We start from the raw sequence: 21,091 nt of genomic DNA, 5'->3' as shown, positions 1-21,091 counted from the left end.
AGACTAGGGCATTAGACATATTCATCGTCACTGGGATGTCTGACTTCTGGGCCCCCTCAAGCTACGGGATCTTAAGGCAGCAGGGTTAGGTGAAAGGTATGGACCAGAGACTGGACTTGCAAGTGAGGGTGCAGCGAAGTCAGGCATCGGCCTGTAAGAGAATCTGTAGTAAGAGCCAGGTTCACTGGGTGTGGGAATCCAAGCCAATCACAGTGCAGTTTGCCTGCTCAGCAATCTCTCTACAGCTTCATAATTTTATAAACCTCCAGGGATAACATCTTTCAGCTCTTCCTGCTTTGGCGTGAATTACTTCCAGGGCAGAGGACCCGAGAGGCTGGTTCTCAAGGACGGTGGTAGAGGGTCAGGGAGAGCAGGGGCAGGCCCAGCCGGGGAAGGGTTGTCTCAGGGCCTCCAGGTTGTAGGTTGTGTCTCCCATGGCGACAGAAAACTGCCCAGATTTCTCCTGGCACAGACCCTGTGCTGTGCTTAAGGCTGACCGTCAACTGGCTCATGAGAGCCTGATTATCCACGTGACTCCAGGAATGAGAGGTGGTGACTCGTCTCGTGGGGACACAATCTCAGAGTTGGTCTCCCTGAAAATGACTGTGCCTGCCGGTCGTGCTGGAAGCCCTCCATTCTGAAGGGCTCGCTGGCTCTTAGTCTAGTGGGGAGGGGGCAGTGCTGGGCTTTCCGTGGGCAGCAGGTGCAGAAAAGTGCTGTCCGTTTCCAGTGGCTTCCACATGCCTTACCCCGCGGTGTCCACCACAGTCCTGGGGCAGGATGCCTTCCTCTGTCTTCAGATGAGGATGCTAAGCAAACTGGGCTGAGAAGAGCGGGCACTGGTGTCTGCAACTCCAGGGTTCTGCGTGGCTCAGTCTGGCCAGAGCTACCAGACCTGGCCATGGCAGGGCGGCCACCGTTTGAGGACACAGGGAGCCCCACTCTCTGAGACTGGTCTGAGCAGTCTGGAGGGCCTGAAGGTTCAGTGGCACTGCTGTCTCTTGAGACACTGAACCCGGCCCCGCTCAGCTTCAGCGAGGCTGGCCTCTGATGAAGAACCAGTGGAAGAAAGTCCCCCAACCTTCGTGATTTGACTTGTAGAAACCATCTGCCGAAGGAGCTACGTCACACTGGGTTGAGGGGTGTGATGAGCCCTAAGGATGAAGATGACTGACCCTTAACTCACCTCTGCTGGTGCCAGCCCCCTTGATGGTGCACCGCGGGGGCTTTGAGTCCTGCAGAGCAGCTCTGAGAGGGGGCTGGGAAGGCTTGGAGTGAAGGACCAATGGTTTCAGGAATGACGAGGCTGAACCTGGAGAGCAGAGCCCTGGTGCTGGGAGGAACCCCCCGGGCGTTAGGCAATCAGGGAGGGACCTGGCAACAGGGAGCCACGTGAGACATCAGGCACGAGGGAGGACCGGACAGGTGGACTCCAGTTCAGGGCTGCTTCATGAGGTGTCCCAGGGACGTGGTGACAGTAACCCCAACCTTTCTCTGCCACTTTTTCCTCATAGGCAAATGAGAATAATAATTCTGCTGAGCTACTCAGGATGTTTGTGAAAACTAAGTGATAATACTTGGTGAATTAAAGAGAGTGGGGAAGAGGCAGAAAGAGAAGGAGAAAGAGGCACAGGAAGAGAATAAGAAGACGGCAGAAACAGGAGCAAGGGAAGGGGCAGCCAGTCCTCGTTGTGCTGACAGAAGTCAGAAGCGAGGGGCCCGTGGTGTGTGCGGCGGTGGTGGGGGGGTACCAGGAGGCCCCAAGCAAACAGCCACCTGCTAAAAAACCTGGTTATTATTTTTCACAGTTTGATGTCTTAAAAGCATATCTTTTACTATAAAGTCTTAGAATGCACTAATGCGGATAAACCATATGATTTAAATACCTATGCGTCCTTTTCCAAGATAGGAAGTTCTCCCCCAACGGTAATCCATAATATTCCGTTGGCACTATAAGCAAAATTAGCTCATGCTGGGACCAGGGCTAAGGGGATGCGAAAGGGACAGTCATTCCCTGTAGTATGAGGTTCACTTCTCAGACTTAGGTTAGCTTTGGGATCTCCTGTGGTTGTTCTCTCTTTGCCTCAGATACTAAGGGCAGAGAGAAATCTCTCTCTCTCGGTTCCACAGCAGCCATGAAGCTGTCATTGGCTCCACATAGATCCATTTTATGAACATGTTTCATTAAGATTAGAATAAAGGCAAAGGTTTAAGTATACATACCAGCGATTCAAATTTCTGTTCACAAGTATAAGGAAAATAAAGTCAAACGACTTAACGCTGGGTTAAGTGAAAAAAGCAGGCTATAAAATTCCACGCACAACTACCTGAAAACTATCTTAAAGTGTATCTAAAAATAAAAAACAACTCCTCAGCAAAGATTTGTGCGAAGAGAAAAGATTCGATGGAAATACAGCTACAGAAGGAATTAGAGGGTGTTTTCTCTTGTGTTTTCCACATTTTCTATTACTATGTATAGCAGAAAATATGTAACAAATATAATTTTAAAGAAATGTATGTATGAGCAACAGATAAACAGAAGAACTGGAGATGATCAAGATCACAGAAAATTTAAGATAATCCTCTGTTAGAAATCCTTCATATGGCCTTTTACCAAACTCAGAAAACTTCTCGGGCAGTTCCAAGCAGCAGAAATCCCAGAAATGACTTTTCTTTGGTTGTGGAAGCACTGTGCACTTCGATCAGGAGATTTACCTTACTAATGTTTTGCTTTTTGAAACAGCAAAGTGCGTTTCCACCGCAACTGCCCTGAGGATGATAAGAATAATAGACATGCCACCGATCATTTACACAGTACAAGATACGCTTAGGGGTCCTGCTCTGGCTCCCCGAGTCCTGACTCTCCACGCGCTTCTCAGGCAGACACTGTTGGCCGCTATGCAACAGCCATCCCTCCCTCGGCTCCCCTGTAACCTAACCTGGCTTTCTGTCCAGATGTGGCCTGGCCGTGTGCCCAGCCCCAGTGTGGGCCTCATATGGGCTGAACCCATCATAGCCAAGCCGAGTCCTCTGCAGGCACAGGCACGTGGCCCAGCTCCTGCCGATGAGATGCTATTAGGAGTAGGTTCTGCTACTGGTGACAGGTATTTACTCCTCTCTCATGAGAAAGTACAGACTGGGAAGGGGGCTCTGCTTCCAGCTCCACCATTCCTGTGTGTGGCCCCTTGTCCTCACTCTCCAAGATGGCCAGGAGGTCTTCCAGAATGGAGGAGAGGATGAAGACGGAGGGGCAAAAGCAGTGGTCTGCTGAGGAAGTGTCTCTCAAGGCAAGTACTTGGACTAGACACTTCCACTGATTTCCCTTTAGCCAGTACTTACTTAGTCACACAGCCACATTTAGCTGCAAGGGAGACTGGGAAATGAACTCTTTATTATGGGGGGGGTGCCTATGTACTCAGCTAAAATCTGATGACTTGGGAAAGAAAGGGATGAATTTGGGGCCACCATTAGCTGACCTCGCTGCAAAAACAAAAGAGGCAGTCTTCTGGGGGGGAGGGGGGCTGATGTGAGATCATCCTTAATGAAAAGAGAGTCCCAAGCATACCCAGCCTCAGATCTTTGTTTCTAATGTCATCCCCCAATCAAAGAAACCAGGGCTCCTTGGAGAAATGGCTGAATCTATGACTGGGTCAGGAAATAGTCAAGATGAATCTGGCACATCTGTGAAGGCAAGAAAGTAAGGGAGTGCTCAAAAAAGTAAAACAAAAACAAAAACAAAACAAAACCCGCACAGTGATGGGGGTATGTCAAAGGGTCACAGGAGTCGATGGAAAGATCTCCTAATGCCCAAATCTGGAGCTACTCGAACAAAATAATGTGGTTCTGGGTTGTAAACCAGAGTAAAACATAAATGCCTGTGAGTTCATAGTAATGTAAATAAATGACTGTATAAGTAAGTAACTGAGGTAGAAGGGACACATCTCCCACGCAGAAGAATTCTATGGAACTCAGGTCGATACTCTGCACTCCAGGGAGTGGAGCATATCTCCCCACTCCTCAGGTGTGAGCACGGTGCCTCCTCTGCAGAGAGTACGGTATGGAAAGGGGGGCAAAAAGACTGTAGAAACCTGACGAACCAGACCTCAAACAGGCCATCAAGGTCAAGCTCAACAGTCATAAATCATGTGGGTAGGATGTATCCTTGACAGGCTGTGGTGAGAATGGCACGTTACCTCTGTGCTCTGCATGCCCCAAACCCATAAGCCTGGTCTAATCACCAGAAAAGACAGCAGACATACCACAGTGAAGGGATATTCTACAAAACACCTGCCTAGTACTCCGCAGAACTGTCAAGGTCATCCAAAACAAGACAAGTCATGGCCAAGAGCAGCCTCAGGAGGCATGATGACTAAGAGTAACGTGGTGTCCTGGATGGGATTCTGAAACAGAAAAGGGACATTAAGTAAAAAAACTAAGGAAATCTGAATAAAGTATGGACTTTAGTTAATGATAATGTATCAATATTGGTTCTCTAATTGTAACAAATGTACCATTTTAATGTAAATATGAATAACAGAGGAAACTGGGTGTGGTGTATATGGGAACTCTCTGTACTATCGTCTCTATTTTTCTGTAAATCTAAAACTATTCTAAAATTAAACGTTTATTAAAAAGGGGGGGCTTCCCTGGTGGCGCAGTGGTTGAGAGTCCGCCTGCCGATGCAGGGGACGCGGGTTCGTGCCCCAGTCTGGGAAGATCCCATGTGCCGCGGAGCGGCTGGGCCCGTGAGCCATGGCCGCTGAGCCTGCGCGTCCGGAGCCTGTGCTCCGCAACGGGAGAGGCCACGACAGTGAGAGCCCGCGTACCGCAAAAAAAAAAAAAAAAAAAAAAAAAGAGAGAGAGGGACTTCCCTGGCGGTCCAGTGGTTAGGACTTGGCGCTTCCACTGCCATGGCCCTGGGTTCAATCCCTGGTCAGGGAACTAAGATCCCGCAAGCTGCACAGCGTGGCCAAAACAAAGCAAAAACAAAAAATGAAGAGAGAGAGAGAGAAGAAAGACGCTTTCCCCTCTTTCGTGAGTGGGAGGTCATAATGTTTGAAGCTGAGGCAGCCATCTTCTGACTGCAGAGATAACAATTCACAGCCCTAACCAACTTTGGACCCATCTATTGGATTTCTGTTATGCGAGAACATAAACTTCACTGTTTAAGCTGTTTTTGGTCCCGGTGTTTTGTTCAATGCAGCTGAATGCATCTCAATCGACATTCTTCAAATCACTTTCACAGCCACTGCTGTGGTTTACACCTTCACCTCCTTACTTATTTAGCCCGCTCCAACACCCTTGCTTTTGCTCTCTTCCTTCTCTGCCTTATCCCCTGCCTGCATCTCTTCCAACACCCCAAGGCCAGCAACTCTTGCCATTCCCTAGACAGGGCATGTTCTTTTACACTTCCAAGCTTGTGCGTACTTGATTCCCTCTGCTTGGGAATGCCCACTCCTCCATCCTTATTTCTCCCAGCAAATAAATATCCTGAACCAAGTTTTAGCTCACCGTGTGTGGTGCGCAGGATTCTCCTGTGTCCCTGAAAATTCCTGCCCATTGGTGGACATGGCCTGCATAACCCTGGCTACTGTGAATACAATGAGCTGTACTCCTATGGTTAAGTTATGTTGTAGGACAGTGGGTCTGGGTGGGTCTGGGTGGGCCTGATCTAATCATATGAACTCTTTAAAGGCAGACAGTTTCCTCTGGCTGGTAGCAAAAGTGGAAGTCAGATATTCAACATGTATAGGGAGATCTGGTGTGCAAGAAATCCTCTGCTGTTGGCCTTGCCGGCTTTCACACGGCAAGGAATGCCAGTGGGCTCTAGGAGCCCACAGCAAGCTCTGGCTGACTGCCTGCAAGGAAATGGGGACCTCGACCCTACAACCACCAGGAACCAAATTCTGCCAACAACAATGAGGTTGGAAGCAGATCTTTCCCAGGTACTTCAGATGAGCACTCAGCCCAGCTGACATCTTGCTTTCAGCCTGTGATGCTGACCAGAGGACCCAGCCAGGATGCTGTGCAAACTTCTGAACTACAGAACTGCGAGCTAATAAACAGGTGTTGCTTGAAGCCACTAAGTCTCTGGTCCTTTGTTATGCAGCAACAGAAAACAAACACATCATGCCTCCTCTCGCAAGTTTCCCTTCACTCCTTGGGTACCCCTGTGCCATCTTCCTCTCCACTGCTGTGGCACTTCATAAACATCCTGCTATAGGGCATGTCACTCGGTATTATAATGATTCATTTACCAGTCTGCTCTCCTCAAAAGATTCTAAGTTCCTGGGAGAGGATGGGACTACCACTTTATCATCGTAATCCCAGGCACAGAGCAGGGAGGCAAAAGCAAAAAATATTTGTGTGATGAAGGTTTCATCCAGGAAAAGAAGGCCTGAGATCACTAATTTGTAATCATATATACTAAAGTAACCCAGGATGCCAGAAATTTAACGTCTAAGCAAGAGTCTCACCAATGTAAAAAGAGACTGGAGAAAAAGAAAAAAGAGACTATTATCAATGTACACGTGGGGTGTTTCTAAGGAACCAGTGGTGGATGAAGTCCCTGGGTAGGAAAGGAAGGAGTGAGCAGAGGTGTGAAGAAAAATCCGTCTCCATCTCTAGATTATTTAGTAAACAAGTATTTATTGAGCGCCTGCTATGTGGTCAGGCCAGGAATTGTTGAAAACAATATAGAAGTTTAAGATTTAAATCCTGTCCAAGCATACTGAGATCCTTTTTTTCTGTGGTCTACCAGGCTTAGATGTTAGAACCAAAAGCAATCTTAAAGACTGATTTTATGCGTATGTAAGCTTAAAATTCCTCCACTTCTTAAATTAGTGGGAGCAATCTGCTTTTCTATTTAGCTGTGTATTTTTGAAGTCCTTCAGCATTAGCCCTTCTTTGTGTTGGCTGCCTAATCCTCCGCAGAGCAGATGAACCACTGTCAGCTCAGTCTTATAGTCATTTAGGTTTCCAGGCTTTCACTGTTACAAAAACCTGCCAATGAACATCTCTGGTCCTGCTCCTTTGACAACACCGCTAATGGGTCTGTAATAAAAACTCCACGAAGGGGATCAGATATTTTATTACATAACATCCTCCTCCTCAGTCCCTGCCCCACGGATGCCAGCTCCCCTGCCCTCTAGGGCCCTGAGTTGGGGCAGTTGCTTACCTCTGGATGGGTACCCACCCCAACTCTCGGTCTGGAAAAGTCAGGAAGCGGGTGGGACCCACAACGTACCGAGAAACCAAGCAGATGCTGAGAGAGGAGAAATGGCACAGGAAGTTGTAAGGAGGTATTTGAGGAAAGAAGAGATGGGGAGGGACAGATACTTTTCGGATCAGAGTAGTGTGGGCTAAAAACAATCGGAATGTACGTTAGTCACATCACAGAGGCCTCCAACGCTAGCACGATGAATTTGTATTTTATCCCGCGGGGCGAGAAGGGGTGAAAATGGATTCGGTGAAAGAGATTGGGTTTTAGACCCTGCCACGAGTTCTGGAGGTGGGGAGTCAACTCATCTCTCTGGGCCGAGATTTCCACATCTGTTAAACTGAAAAGGTAATACTTGCTGGGCCGACCTCGGATACATACATGTAATAACTAAACACAAAACAACTATAAAACTTAGAAGGCTGATCTCCAGGGGGGTGGTTTACGGTCAGGTGACAAGCCGACAAAAATTTCGTAAGTCCTTTAGGAAAAAATTCTGAAACCAGATCCAAAAACGAAGAGGCAGATGGCTTTTCGCCTGCAAACGACTTGCCATGGACTCGAAGTGGGTCGCAGCCTCTTCTTGCTCTGCTCCTCCCGCTCTGCCAGAAGCCACGCGGGAGACCCTTTTCGAGGTCTGCTTTGGAATCTCGGCGCCGAGGACTCCCGCAGATGCGAGGGGACCGAGATGCGTGCGCGCGTGTGTGTGCGCGCGGCTCACCCGCCGGGAACCGGTAGCTACGACCTAAGTACAAGGCGGCGCGGCAGCCGGGCCCGGGCCGGGAATCTCCGCACGGCGTAGCGGGCGTGGGCAGCGGGACGTGCGTGGACGCATCCGGCCACTGCGCAGGCGCGGACACGCTCCCCTCGGCCTGCGCGCGGCGCTCCGGGCGGGCGCGCGCCCACGGCGGGTTCCGCTCCCGACAGGCGAAGGGCTGCGCGCGCACGAGCGAGCCGGCCGTGACGTGTGCCGCGCTACGCCCGACGTCACGGGTCCGTGTGTAGTGGCGGCCGGGCTGCCCTCAGCAGCGGCTCCTGGCGAGGGCGGTGCGGCCGCTGGGTGCGGCGTTCGGGGGTCCTGCGGCCCGCGGCGGCAGCGGCAGCGACCACGACCGGGAGGCCTGGCGCTCCCAGCCGCGGAGTCGCCGCTCCCGCCCCTTCTCCGGCCTCGGCGGCGCCCGGCCGCGGCTTCCTCCTTTCCTACCCAGCTTCCCGCGGGCCTTCTGGCCGCGGCGGCGAGAAGCACCGAGGGGCTCCGAGAGGCTCCGGCCGGCCGCCACGGTCCACGCGCCCGGCCCGGGCTCCATGTGAAGGAAGGACGGGCCTGGTCCCCCGACCCGCGCCCGACTCCTCGTGCGCCCCTCCGGCTCCCGGGGGCCCGCAGCCTCCCCCGACCGGGGGGCGCGGTGACAGGCCGCGCGGGGGCGGAGGGGTGGGCCTGCGGCTCCCTATGTCCCGGCGGAGCGGCCGGTACGTGTGCTCGGGCGCGCGCATGTGTGTGGGGGTGGGGTGGGGGCGGGGGCGGGGGTGCGGGTGCGGGCCGGACGTGGGGAGGGGGCCGCCGCCGGCCTGAGCGCTGCTCCTGGGGCGGAGGTTTCGCTAGGTGGTTGCCTCGCTCCGGGTGGGCGGACTTCTGGCCCCTTGCATCCTGTCCTGAAGTCCAGGTCTGAGCGAACTAGACTGCTGGGCGGTGGAGCTGTCAGACGCGTACTCTGCAGGGCTTTGGGAAGGAAGATTGTCCCTGGTCCTTGGCAGAAGCAGAAATGTTATATGCAGTGAGCGAGAAAGTGCTTGTCTTTGCACTGTTACCGCGTGGTTCGCTAGTGGTTAGGGTCGAGGCCCCTTTCTGTTTACGGACCGTTTAGCTAGCACTTACAGTTAATGCGCGCCCGGTATTTGTCGTGCGTTGTTTCACTTCACCTTCGAAGCCCAGTGAGGTGGGTACGTGTCTCCCCATTCTACAGTTGAAAAAAATCGAGGCTCAGATTCAGGAACTTGCCCAAGGTCGTGCAGCTTGGTAATCTGGGAAAGTCTTGATTCGAATATGATGTCTTTTTTGTAGAACCGTATTTCTGGGTCTTGCGAAAATAAATTGGTGAGCAAAATGAGAATAGCTGGAAAGTTTCTTCTTGGGAGTGAATTCTAAATACATAGGTAGAGTTCATTTGCCTGTAATGTAGGCTGTTCGATGTGTTTTGCTGCAGTCTAGACAGATGATTTTCTTGGCTCTTCTTTTAAAAAAAATTACTTTTAAAAGGTGACTCTATGCACCTTTACCTTTTTTTTTGCAGTGGGACTGAATGAGCAGAAATTCTTTTCTCTCTTAACAAAAAGAAGAAATAGATTTGGTAAAACTCCATGTTTCTTGAAAAGTTACAATTTTACTTGTGTAATTCTTGATGCCTACAGGGAACTCGCAGTTGGGTTATTTCCTTGAGATTTCCTTATTGCAAAATTTGTTGCTGGATTATGTGGCAATGGCAACACGCTTAGTAATTTGTGCGTTAATTTGTGCAATATTTCTGAGTAGAGTGTCAAAATTTAATGTGTAGAATATTGTAAAAAGTTATCTTTTATTGGTGTGATTTTTTTCTTTCCTTTGTATGTAGCAACTAATGAGTGTTTATAAACTAATTGAAATTCTCATTTTAACATTGGCCTGTACTGTTTCTTTGGTTATGGTTAGGGAAAAACGAAAGTTCTTTTACATTTCTCTTTACAGAAGAAAGTGTTGATAAATCACTTTGAGTAGTTCAAGCTTCATGCATAGTTGTAAATGTTTAAGAAATCTGTTGATGCCCCAAATTGTAGTACTTTATAATTTCCTTTAGTGTATTATCAGGTTTAAGAAAATTTGTAGTTGAATGTCTTTGTAATGTCTGTAAGAGAAAAGGTCGAATTATATAGTTAAGAAGTGGATGGTTCACAGATTGATTTGTTGTTTGGTTAAAATATAAATGTATGGTGAGTCTTGTTGAATATATCGTTGTAGAATGCTTATCCAGTCATGCTCTCCATGTGTCTCTCTTTTTTTTTTTTGCCGTACGCGGGCCTCTCACTGTTGTGGCCTCTCCCGTTGCGGAGCACAGGCTCCGGACGCACAGGCTCAGAGGCCATGGCTCACGGGCTGAGCTGCTCCGCGGCATGTGGGAGCCTCCCGGACCAGGGCACGAACCCATGTCCCCTGCATCGGCAGGCGGCCTCTCAACCACTGCGCCACCAGGGAAGCCCCATGTGTCTCTCTTGAAAGAAATAACTATTAAAGATTTATCTTAAATAATTGGATTACATTATAGATTCAATCTTTTAAGCAGTGTTTTAGTTGGAACTTTCATTCCTAGTTTACCTTATTGCTACCAAAGGGGTAAACTATATTTAATAGATGCTATATTAAAATGAAATCATGTTTGGTTCTATGCAGTGCCCACAGCTTTGGTTTCAGGTTGATTTTTTTTTTTTCCCCTGTAGAATCGGAGCTCTTTAGGCTCCCTCCCACCACCACCCCCAAACTCAGCCCCAACTTTTTATTATAAAACAATTTCAAGTACACAGGAAGTTGGTAATATTGAACATCCGTATGATAACTCTCTAGTTTCATTTGTTGACGTCTTGCCGTATTTGTTTTGTGTATAAATATGCGTATATTATTTTTGGTCATACCATTTGAAAACTAAGCTGTAGACATTATGACACTTTACCCCTTGCATCTCCAAAGATAAGGACATTTTCTTACATAGCCAAAATACCATTATTGTTAACTTCCTTAGTTAATACTTTTTATTGATAGTTAATAGTTTCTTATTGATCATTTTTTAATGTAATCTAGTATCCATCCATGTTTAAATCTCCCCATTTGTGCTGCACGGTCTTTTACGGCTTTTTATACTCAATCCCACCAAACCAGGATCCCATCAAGTTTTATTCACTGCATTTGGTTAAGTCTCTTTGATCTCTTTGAATCTAGAACAGCCTCACCTCCCCCTTTTATTTATTTTTATTTTTTATTTATCTGTCTATCTGTCTTTTGGCTGTGCCACATGGTATGTGGGATCTTAGTTCCCTGGCCAGGGATCGAACCCGTGCCCCCTGCAGTGGAAGTGTGGAGTCTTAACCACTGGAATGCCAGGGAAGTCCCATTACCTCTCTCTTTTAAAATGATGGTTTCTTTTGTTTGTTTTGTTTTGTTTCAGAGATCAAGCCCGTTACCTTATAAAATGAGTCACATTCTGGATTTGTCTGATTTTCTTCCCTCATGTCATTTAGCATGTTCCTCTATTCCCCCTACACTAACTGTAAGCTAGGTTTAAAGGATTGATTAGTTTCAAATTAAATATTTTGGGCAAGAATAACTACTGGATGTTGCTGTGTACTTTATATTGCTTCCCATCAGGGGATGTATATTGTCAAGTCCTGTTATTTGTGATGCTGAGTTTGATCACTTGGTTATGGGGGTTAAGGTGAGGTTTATTTTCCCCATTGCAGTTGGCAAGTAGTCTGGCATGATAAATTAGCACTCTAGTGCTGGCCTGTTCTCCAGTAATCTTTTGCCTAATAGTTTTATCTATTGCTGATCCTTGTCAAGGTAACTTTTGAATTTCAGTGTTAACAATCTTTTGTTGGTCTATAGATAGTAACAACATCACAGGAATTGTAAAAATCTATGCAGCTATATTAATCAGGTTCTGATTTCTAGGATTTTAAAGATTTTTAATCATGAATTCAAGGTATCTCCTCTTATGAATAAAAGGAAACCTGGCCCGAGAAAAATGGGAAAAATTCAATGCCTGTCTTTTCCTGTACTCTTTCATCTGTCTCAAGGAGTGTGAGTGTGTGTGTGTTTTGTTTTTGGCTGTGCCACGTAGCTTGTGTGGCTTGTGAGGTCTTAGTTCCTCGACAAGGGATTGAACCCAGGCCCTTGGCAGTAAAAGTGTGGAATCCTAACCACTGGACCACCAGGGAATTCCCTCAAGGAGTGTATTTCTTTTCAGTTTTTCTTAGCCAATATTTGTTGCACAGGAATAGCCAGAAATACAATAAAGGGAGAATGACTTTACTAAAAAACGTTTTGACAAAACTGTCTATTTTCTGGTGTAATACAAAGGAGCACTGGATTGAGAATCAGAAGATCTAAACTCTAGGCCTAATTCTACCATTCTGTGAAGTGCAAGGATTATAAGTTTTTAAGTTTCACCCTGTATTCTTATGTCATAATGATTGTTAGTAAACATTTGTGAATTTCTGTTAATGAGACATGTTGGTTACATTTAGAGGCAAACCTCACTTTAATTAAGCCACATAGAAATAAATCAACTATGTGTAATATAAATTGAATTTATTTCCCAACGAATTAACTGACATTTAGTAGGTGATTGTTTTAATGAAGGGTTCATAATATAACTTACTTAAGTAACACATTTTCTCATTAACAGTATGATTTAATTCATGAAGCAAGTTTACATGAAGGTTTTCCACACATCTCTTTTATAAACAGGATGAACTGTACATATGGAAATTAAAAAACTTTTCCCTTATTCTCTAAGCGTTGTGAGAGGTATAGCTCTTTATACACACACATTTATAAGAAACATGTCTGTATAATTTCATCTTTTTTTTTTTTTTTTTTTTTGCGGTACGCGGGCCTCTCACTGTTGTGGCCTCTCCCGTTGCGGAGCAACAGGCTCCGGATGCGCAGACTCAGCGGCCGTGGCTCACGGGCCCAGCCGCTCCGCGGCATGTGGGATCCTCCCGGATCGGGGCACGAACCCGTGTCCCCTGCATCGGCAGGCAGACTCTCAACCACTGTGCCACCAGGGAAGCCCTAATTTCATCTTTTATCTAGGATATCCCTGGGATTTATTAGGAACATTGGCTGACTTTCTCATTCTGGTTAATCACATATTTGCTTTGTAACATCTCTTGTGTTGTTGCCTTTATTGTTACTTTTGTTGCTTACTTTTTTTGTTATGCATACTTTGTCAGGAGGATAGGGGTAGAATCTTCTTTGGAGTTCCTCTGGTAACTAGCTCATCACCTTTCTTTTAAGTGTTCAAGAGTGTTACACTTGAGATTCATAGTACCATAAATTTAAAAAGCACTGTGGTGTTTATAAACTTCAGAAGTTTTTTCTAGAGTTTTTCCCCCAGTTGTGCAGTTAGTCATTTAGTGTGGACTTTAATTATTAATGATGACCAATTAAAATAATAGTTTAAGATATGATTTTATCAGTATTCTTTTGATAATTCCCAGATTGAGTCCCCTCAGCACTACTACCTCAGGCAGAATGCTCCCTGAGCACTCTGCACCTGCCTCGACCGCCCACTGACCGCATTGCACTGTGCACATCTCTGTGCCTTCCACTGGGAAGTTGGCTCTTCAAGGACAGAGGCAGTGTTTTGTTGATTTTGGTGCCCCAACACCGAGCACAATGCCTGTTGCCAAATGTGTATTAGATGAATAGGGAGTTGACAGAAGAGACCTTCTTTCGCACTGTTATAGGAGTCTTAAAAGGTCGTGCCTGCCTGAGTTGAACAGGGTGGGGAGGTTCAATAAAATACTTCCATATGCCCAGGAGAAAATTAAGTATTTGTGAACAGCTCTAACACAGAGGCAAGGCTGTGGAAAAGTGTTGTTTTTTTAAAAAAATATTTATTTATTTATTTGGTTGCACCAGGTCTTAGTTGTGGCAGGCGGGATCCTTAGTTGCGGCACGTGGGCTCCTTAGTTGTGGTATGTGAACTCTTAGTTGTGGCATGCATGTGGGATCTAGTTCCTTGACCAGGGATTGAACCCAGGCCCCCTGCATTGGGAGCACAGGGTCTTGCGCCACCGGGGAAGTCCCTTGAAAAGTTTTTGGAAATTATTAGCAGGAGCTAGTGGGAGAATATGAGATAATATTTATTATTTTTGTAAGTCTTTGAGAACAGATCTGCAGTCTAAGGTGAAGCCAGTTTTTAATTGTTTCTGTGCTATTGTTAAATAATAGTTAAATACTTCCAACTCGTATTTTAGATTTGTGACTTGAAGGTGCTTCATTATCATTATTTGATAAGTTTGTGATTACTCTTAAGTTTGACTGACTTGGCTACATTTTAATTGTATTTGTGGAGTTTTAAATTAACCCAAAATATTTTGTTCTTTTGTTTTAATATGAAAGAAATGAGACCAATGTCCTCTGCCTAAATTTAAGGAGAATTAATATGATTTATATGATGACTTTAATGTATTTTTAAATCAGTTTAGGCATTTTAAAGTAGCCTGTTGACTGCTTTGTAAAATTAGTAATATTTTATTGTACAGTATGAGATAATGTCAAACTATATTTACAAACTTTCTGATTTGCTTAGACATTAAAAGGAAATGAAAGAAGTAGAAGGTAGCTCAGCCTAGTGTTGATGAAGATTTACTTTGAGAGATGGTGCAACATTAACCATCCGACCTGTGAGCAGTACCTGGCTGCATTCTATTGACTTCACCCCCAAACCACCATGTACCTGCATATATAAATCTTGCCCCATGATATAAGAAAGGATAGATGAGTTATGTGTTCTTAGATCATGTAATATATACTAATCAGCATCTCAAAGTTATGTCCCATAGTCATGGACTGTTGCATACTGCCTTAGGGTTAGAAGGTTTACTCAGGGATGTATCTTGCCTAGTGTTCCTGAAGTGCGTACCACAAACTACAAACTGTATTTCATGCTGTTTGTTGAACACTGATGGTAGGTAGGAAGCCTGAGGTCAGTCTTAAATCTGCCATTAATTAGAAATAGACTGTGATAAAGTGACTTCAACATTTCTTTTTTTTAAAAAAACTTTTATTTTTAATTTTTGTTTAATTTTGGTTGCATTGGGTCTTCGTTGCTGCGTGCGGGCTTTCTCTAGTCTGGCGAGCAGGGGCTACTCTTCATTGCGGTGCGCAGGCTTCTCATTGCGGTGGCTTCTCGTTGCGGAGTACGGGCTCTAGGCACGTTGACTTCAGTAGTTGTGGTGCACAGGCTCAGTAGTTGTGGCTCACAGGCTCTAGAGTGCAGGCTCAGTAGTTGCGGCACATGGGCATAGTTGCTCCGAGGCATGTGGGATCTTCCGGCCAGGGCTCAAACCCCTGTCCCCTGCATTGGCAGGTGGATTCTTAACCACTGCGCCACCAGGGAAGCCCACTTCAACATTTCTGAATTTGAAAAAGTTACCCTAGTTGATTTCTTAAGGACCTGTCTAGTCTCTGATTCTGTGAGATCCACAACATAATAGAAAATAGTAAAGAGTCAAAAGAGATTTAAGTTTTCTTGGTTAGGAGGTTGTTAAGATGACAACAGTACAGGGAATGTTAGTTATAGGGCAGCATTTGGAAGATAAATAGCTCTCTTTAAATGTGATTAATTTGTCAGAATGAGATTTTTCCCTTAAAGGTAGTTTATTGCCAAGTACCTTGTGTTGAACTATGATAACCTATAGTAGGCTCTCAGTAAATTCTTGTTGAAAGAGTGACTGAATAACTTCAGGACTGATGCAGTAGACATCAGAATCACTCATAGATCAGTTCAGTGATAAAATCCAGGATAGTAAGCATTGAACCCTAGAAAATAACAGAGAAGAACTATGTTATTCTCATGAATGGGGAGCCAAGACTAGTGAAATACATTTTTTGGAAATACTTTAGCCAAAAGAGAGGGAAGATCTTTCTGGAAAAGGAGGAAAAAAGTATTGGAAAACTTGTATGTGCAGTCTTTCATGCCCACTAGAAATTTTAAAATAATTTATGCATGTACTTGGATAAGCCCAAAACGATTACATAAAAGAATGAAGCTTTCTACTTCCCAATGGAAAAAAACATTTGGGACAAATTATACATCAGCAAATTTTTTTTTTCTCAGAATCTTTCTGTATCCTTATTCTTTCTTTCTCCATCCTCACATCTCTAACCAAAGCACAAAAGTACCTTAAGAGTGCTTAGCTTATTTTGTCCTTAGTTAATAAATTGGTATTGGCTTTTGTTAATCTGATACCCACTCTAGTGTTTTCTCTCATGTAAATCTTGCTCTCTTGCAAATGGGAGGATCAAGTAAGGGAGATACGGCTTCTTTAGAATGATGGATACTTCAGCCTGTTTTCAGAGATGGGCAGCTCAGAACCTATAAAAGAAGGCTTGATTGGAGATTATGAAAGGACTGAGTGGCCTAGATTTGGTTATGCAGGAAGATCTCAAAAGGGAAAGTTGCAGAGATCTTGGTCAGTAGATGGGGGGAGGCTTGAGTAGTTGCATGAGTTAGGATTCAGTCACAGAAGAAGAACTGCTATGGTATTATGGAATTAAGGGATTTATGAAAGGAGGAAGACCTTACGGAGTTGTGGGAGAAACTTGGAAACCACAGTCTGTAAGGGGAAATCGGCAGATCAGAGAAGTCACTAATCAGCCTTCCTGAAGCGGTGGTGCAGTGGCCAAGTCAGAGTTTGCAGGTGAATCTGAGAAGCTAGGTATGCCCAGATGCTGGAGTGGGACTGCACAGTAGAGCTGGTGGAAAGTATGGAAAGCTGTTGCCTCTGCATAGCTACCTCTTCTGTGGTCTTTTGTCAGGCTTCTGGTGGTGGGGCTGAGGTTGCTGTTTGGTCAGCAGGGTTGGCAATCAGGAAGAAGAGCCGCATGCAGTACAGGGGAGAGCAGAGACACGGTGCAATCTTCTGGCAACTGTGCATCTAACCATAATCTTCAGAGAGTAATTTCCATCTTTGGCCAGCTCTAACCTGGAACCATGTGGGAAGAGGATTCTGGGAAATGTAGTTTGAACTTAAAAGTCGACATGGTACAAACTGTCACTGCAGGTGAGAGTGGCGGGTGGGAAACCACAGTAGGGGACATGGTAGTTGCGGGAGTCCACAGTGATATTTTATAGATCTAGGTTCATGCTCCTGTGAGAGAGCAAGTTCTTTAAAATCTCCAGGCCTTTTTCTTCCTCTGTGAAATGGGGACATAATACCTACTTTACAGGATTATTGTGAGGATTAAATGAAATGTTTGTAAAGCATTTAGCAGCGTCAGCACAATGTAAAATATTGTAAATAGTAGCTTTTGTTAGTAGTAGTAGTTGTGGTAGTAATGAGAAGGGATTGAGAAATAGGAAGGGTGTATTTCAAAAGGGAGGGGAGAAGTAGAGCAGATGAGTGGAGATAAGAATGAAGTAGAGGGGCATCCCTGGTGGCGCAGTGGTTGGGAGTCCTCCTGCTGATGCAGGGGATGCGGGTTCGTGCCCCGGTCCAGGAGGATCCCACATGCCGCGGAGCGGCTGGGCCCGTGAGCCATGGCCACTGAGCCTGCGCGTCCGGAGCCTGTGCTCCGCAGCGGGAGGGGCCACAACAGTGAGAGGCCCGCGTACTGCAAAAAAAAAAAAAAAAAGGAATGAAGTAGAATACATGGTTCCTGTACTTCAGAATGTTACAGTCAAGCTGCAGAGAACACATGTAAACATAAAGCATGGTTGGGAAGCTGTTAAGTAAGGTGATATCCTTTAAGAAAAATGACTGCTGTGATAAGTGGAGAGACAGCAAGTGCTGTCATTCCAGGGCAGTTTAGGTTAAGCGGTAATGTATGTGAAATTCCTAGTACACTGGCAGTCCACAGAGGTTAATTATTTTCCACTTCTTATTTATAGAAGGAAAGATGCCCAGATGAGGTGGGTAGGGGAGGCTTAAGCTGGGTCCTTGTTTAGACAAGTAGAAAAAGGGAGGAAGCATTTCAGACAGCAGAAATAGGAGGAGACATGGACAAGGTATGTAGCACTTCATTAACACAGTTTGGGACCTGTTGACTCCACTCTTTGCTTTTGGTAATCTGTTTGTAGTTTCTAAAGATTGTCCGTGTTTGCTCCTGCTTGGGCCAATTGCCCACCTCTGGACCATCAGTTATGGTGTGGGACCACACTGAGCTAATTTGGTGACACTTAGTAATCAGGTGGGTGGTTGGAGGTGGTGGTGGTAGAAGGGACAAGCTTCCAGAAGAAGGCTACTATGGATGAGTCCCTCCTTTCGTTATAGTCATTTGGTATAATAATTCTACCTTGTTACTTTTCAGTTCCTTGAATTAAGCATTTTATTCTTTTAATACAATTAATATTTGTGTAAGTTAACGACGTTTACCAATTATTTCCAGCTTTTGTTCTCCTGGATCACTTTCCTTCTTCATGAAGTATATCCTTTAGGAGTTCCTCAACTGAGAAGGGTCTGTTGGTGATAAATTACGATTTCTGTTTGTTGGAAATTTTTAGCTCTTATTCTTGAATGACATTTTAGTTGTGAGTGAAAGTCTAGATTGGCAGTTATTTTTGCCTCAGCATTTTGAAGATATTATTCCAGTCTGTTTTCTCTTGTATAATCAGACCTAAAAGGCTGTATGGATATTTTATTAATGATAATTGTTTCATTGTGTTGTTGGAGTATATAAGTGATTTTTTAATGGAAGTATTCACATTGTTTTTTTTTCTTTCTATTTTAATTTTTAAATTCACTGAATGTTTATTGAAAAATCTTAGGAATCAGTAAAATGAGCTTTTAATAAGTTTGTTATCTAGTTTTAGTTGTTCATGTGCACAGTTATTACTAAAATGTTTGACTGCCTTCTCTGTGTTAGCACTGAAGATAAATTGATCATTGTTCCTGTAGTCATAGACTCCATTCTGGTTGGGGAGAGACAGACATATTAGGGTGACCTCATAATTAGTTATCCAAACTGGGCTACTTTTGAGAGTGAAAGCATGCTATTTTAATAATGGTTTTGGAGCAACAAAAATAAACTGGGGAAGACCTGCAAGATGGCAGAGGAGTAAGAAGTGGAGATCACGTTCCTCCCCACAAATACATCAGAAATACATCTACATGTGGAACAGTTCCTGCGGAACACCTACTGAATGCTGGCAGAAGACCTCAGACTTCCCAAAAGGCAAGAAACACCCTACATACTTGGGTAGGGCAAAAGAAAAAAGAAAAAACAGACTAAAGAATAGGGATGGGACCTGCACCTCTGGGAGGGAGCTATGAAGGAGGAAAAGTTTCGACACACTAGGAAGCCCCTTCGCTGGTGGAGATGGGTGGTGACGGGGGGAAGCTTCGGAGCCACGGAAGAGAGCACAGCAACAGAGGTGCAGAGGGCAAAGCAGAGAGATTCCCGCATAGAGGATCGATACCAACCAGCACTCATCAGCCCGAGAGGCTTGTCTGCTTACCCGCTGGGGCGGGTGAGAGCTGGGAGCTGAGGCTTTAACTTCTGAGTTCAGATTCCAGGGAGAGGACTGGGGTTGGCTGTGTGAACACAGCCTGAAGGGGGCTAGTGCACCACAGCTAGCTGGGAGGGAGTCCGGGAAAAAGTTTGGACCTGCCTAAGAGGCAAGAAGAGGCCATTGCTTTGGGGTGCATGAGGAGAGGGGATTCAGAGCACCGCCTAAACGAGCTCCAGAGACGGTCGCAAGCTGTGGCTATCAGCACGGACCCCAGAGGCAGGCATGAAACACTAAGGCTGCTGCTGCAGCCACTAAGAAGCCTGTGTGCGAGCACAGGTCACTATCCACACCTCCCCTCCCGGGAGCCTGTGCAGCCCATCACTGCCAGGGTCCCGGGATCCAGGGACAACTTCCCCGGGAGAACACACAGTGTGCCTCAGACTGTTGCACCATCACGTCGGCCTCTGCCACACTTTAACGCCGTCCTGTTTGAGCAAAGAACAGATGCCCTCAGGTGACCTACATGCACAGGCGGGGCCAAATCCAAAGCTGAACCCCAGGAGCTATGTGAACAAAGAAGAGAAAGGGAAATCTCTTCCAGGAGCCTCAGGAGCAGTGGATTAAATCTCCACAATAAACTTGATGAAGTCTGCATCTCTGGAATACCTGAATAGACAACAGATTATCCGAAAATTGAGTTGGTGGACTTTGTGTGATTTTATCTGTGTAGCTTTGCTTTTACCATTTGTCCTAGGGTTCTGTCTGTCCGTGTTGGTTTTTTTTTTTTTTCTTTTGAAGTATAGTTTTTTAGTGATTGTTATCATTGGTGGATTTGTTTTTTGGTTTGGTTGCTCTCTTCTTTCTTATCTTTTTCTTTTTTTAAAATTACTTTTACTTTGCTTATTTTTATAATTTTTTTATTTTAATAACTTTCTTTTCTTCCTTCCTTCCTTCCTTCCTTTCTTTCTTTCTTTCTTCCTTTCTTTCTTTCTTTTCTTTCTCTTCCTTTCTTTTTTCTTTCTCTCTCTTCTTCTTTCTTCCTTCCTTTTTTCTTTCTCTTCTTTCTCTCTTCTTTCTTTCTTTCTTTTTCTTTCTTTCTTTCTCTTCCTTCCTTCCTTCCTTTCTTTTTTCCTTTCCCTCCTTCCTTCCTTCCTGTTCTTCCTTCTTTTCTTTCTCTCTTTCTCTCCTTCTCTCCTTCTCTTGCTTTTTTTCTTCTCTCTCCCTCCCTCACTCCCTTTTCCTCTGAGCCGTGTGGCTGACAGAGTCTTGGTGCTCTGGCTGGGTATCAGGCCTGTACCGCTGAGGTGGGAGAGCCAAGTTCAGGACATTGGTCCACCAGAGACCTCCTGGCTCCACATAATATCAAACAGCAAAAGCTCTTTCAGAGATCTCCATCTCAACGCTAAGACCCAGGTCCACTCAACGACCAGCAACTACAGTGATGGACACCCTACACCAAACAACTAGCAAGACAGGAACACAGCCCCACTCATTAGCAGAGAGGCTGCCTAAAATCATAATAAGGTCACGGACACCCCAAAACACACCCTGGACACGGTCCTGCCCACCATAAAGACAAGATCCAGCCTCACCCACCAGAACACAGGCACCAGTCTCCTCCACCAGGAAGCCTACACAACTCACTGAACCAACCTTAGCCACTGGG

General features: G+C 45.5%; 1 protein-coding gene across 1 annotated transcript in view; it reads left to right on the top strand.

Moving 5' to 3' along the window:
- Positions 1-8,198: 8,198 nt before the first annotated feature.
- The window catches only part of MAP3K2 (mitogen-activated protein kinase kinase kinase 2), a 98,913-nt gene continuing 86,020 nt past the window's right edge, over positions 8,199-21,091 (top strand). Inside the window, exon 1 of the mRNA XM_019931864.3 lies at positions 8,199-8,689. The gene's annotated coding sequence lies outside the window, so the exon portion shown is untranslated. The remainder of the gene's footprint in view (positions 8,690-21,091) is intronic.

This window comes from Tursiops truncatus, chromosome 7 (genome assembly GCF_011762595.2).
Source record: "Tursiops truncatus isolate mTurTru1 chromosome 7, mTurTru1.mat.Y, whole genome shotgun sequence".
NCBI classification, from domain to species: Eukaryota; Metazoa; Chordata; class Mammalia; order Artiodactyla; family Delphinidae; genus Tursiops; species Tursiops truncatus.
Note: the sequence above shows the minus strand (reverse complement) of the source record. Positions and strands in the feature narration are given on the sequence as shown.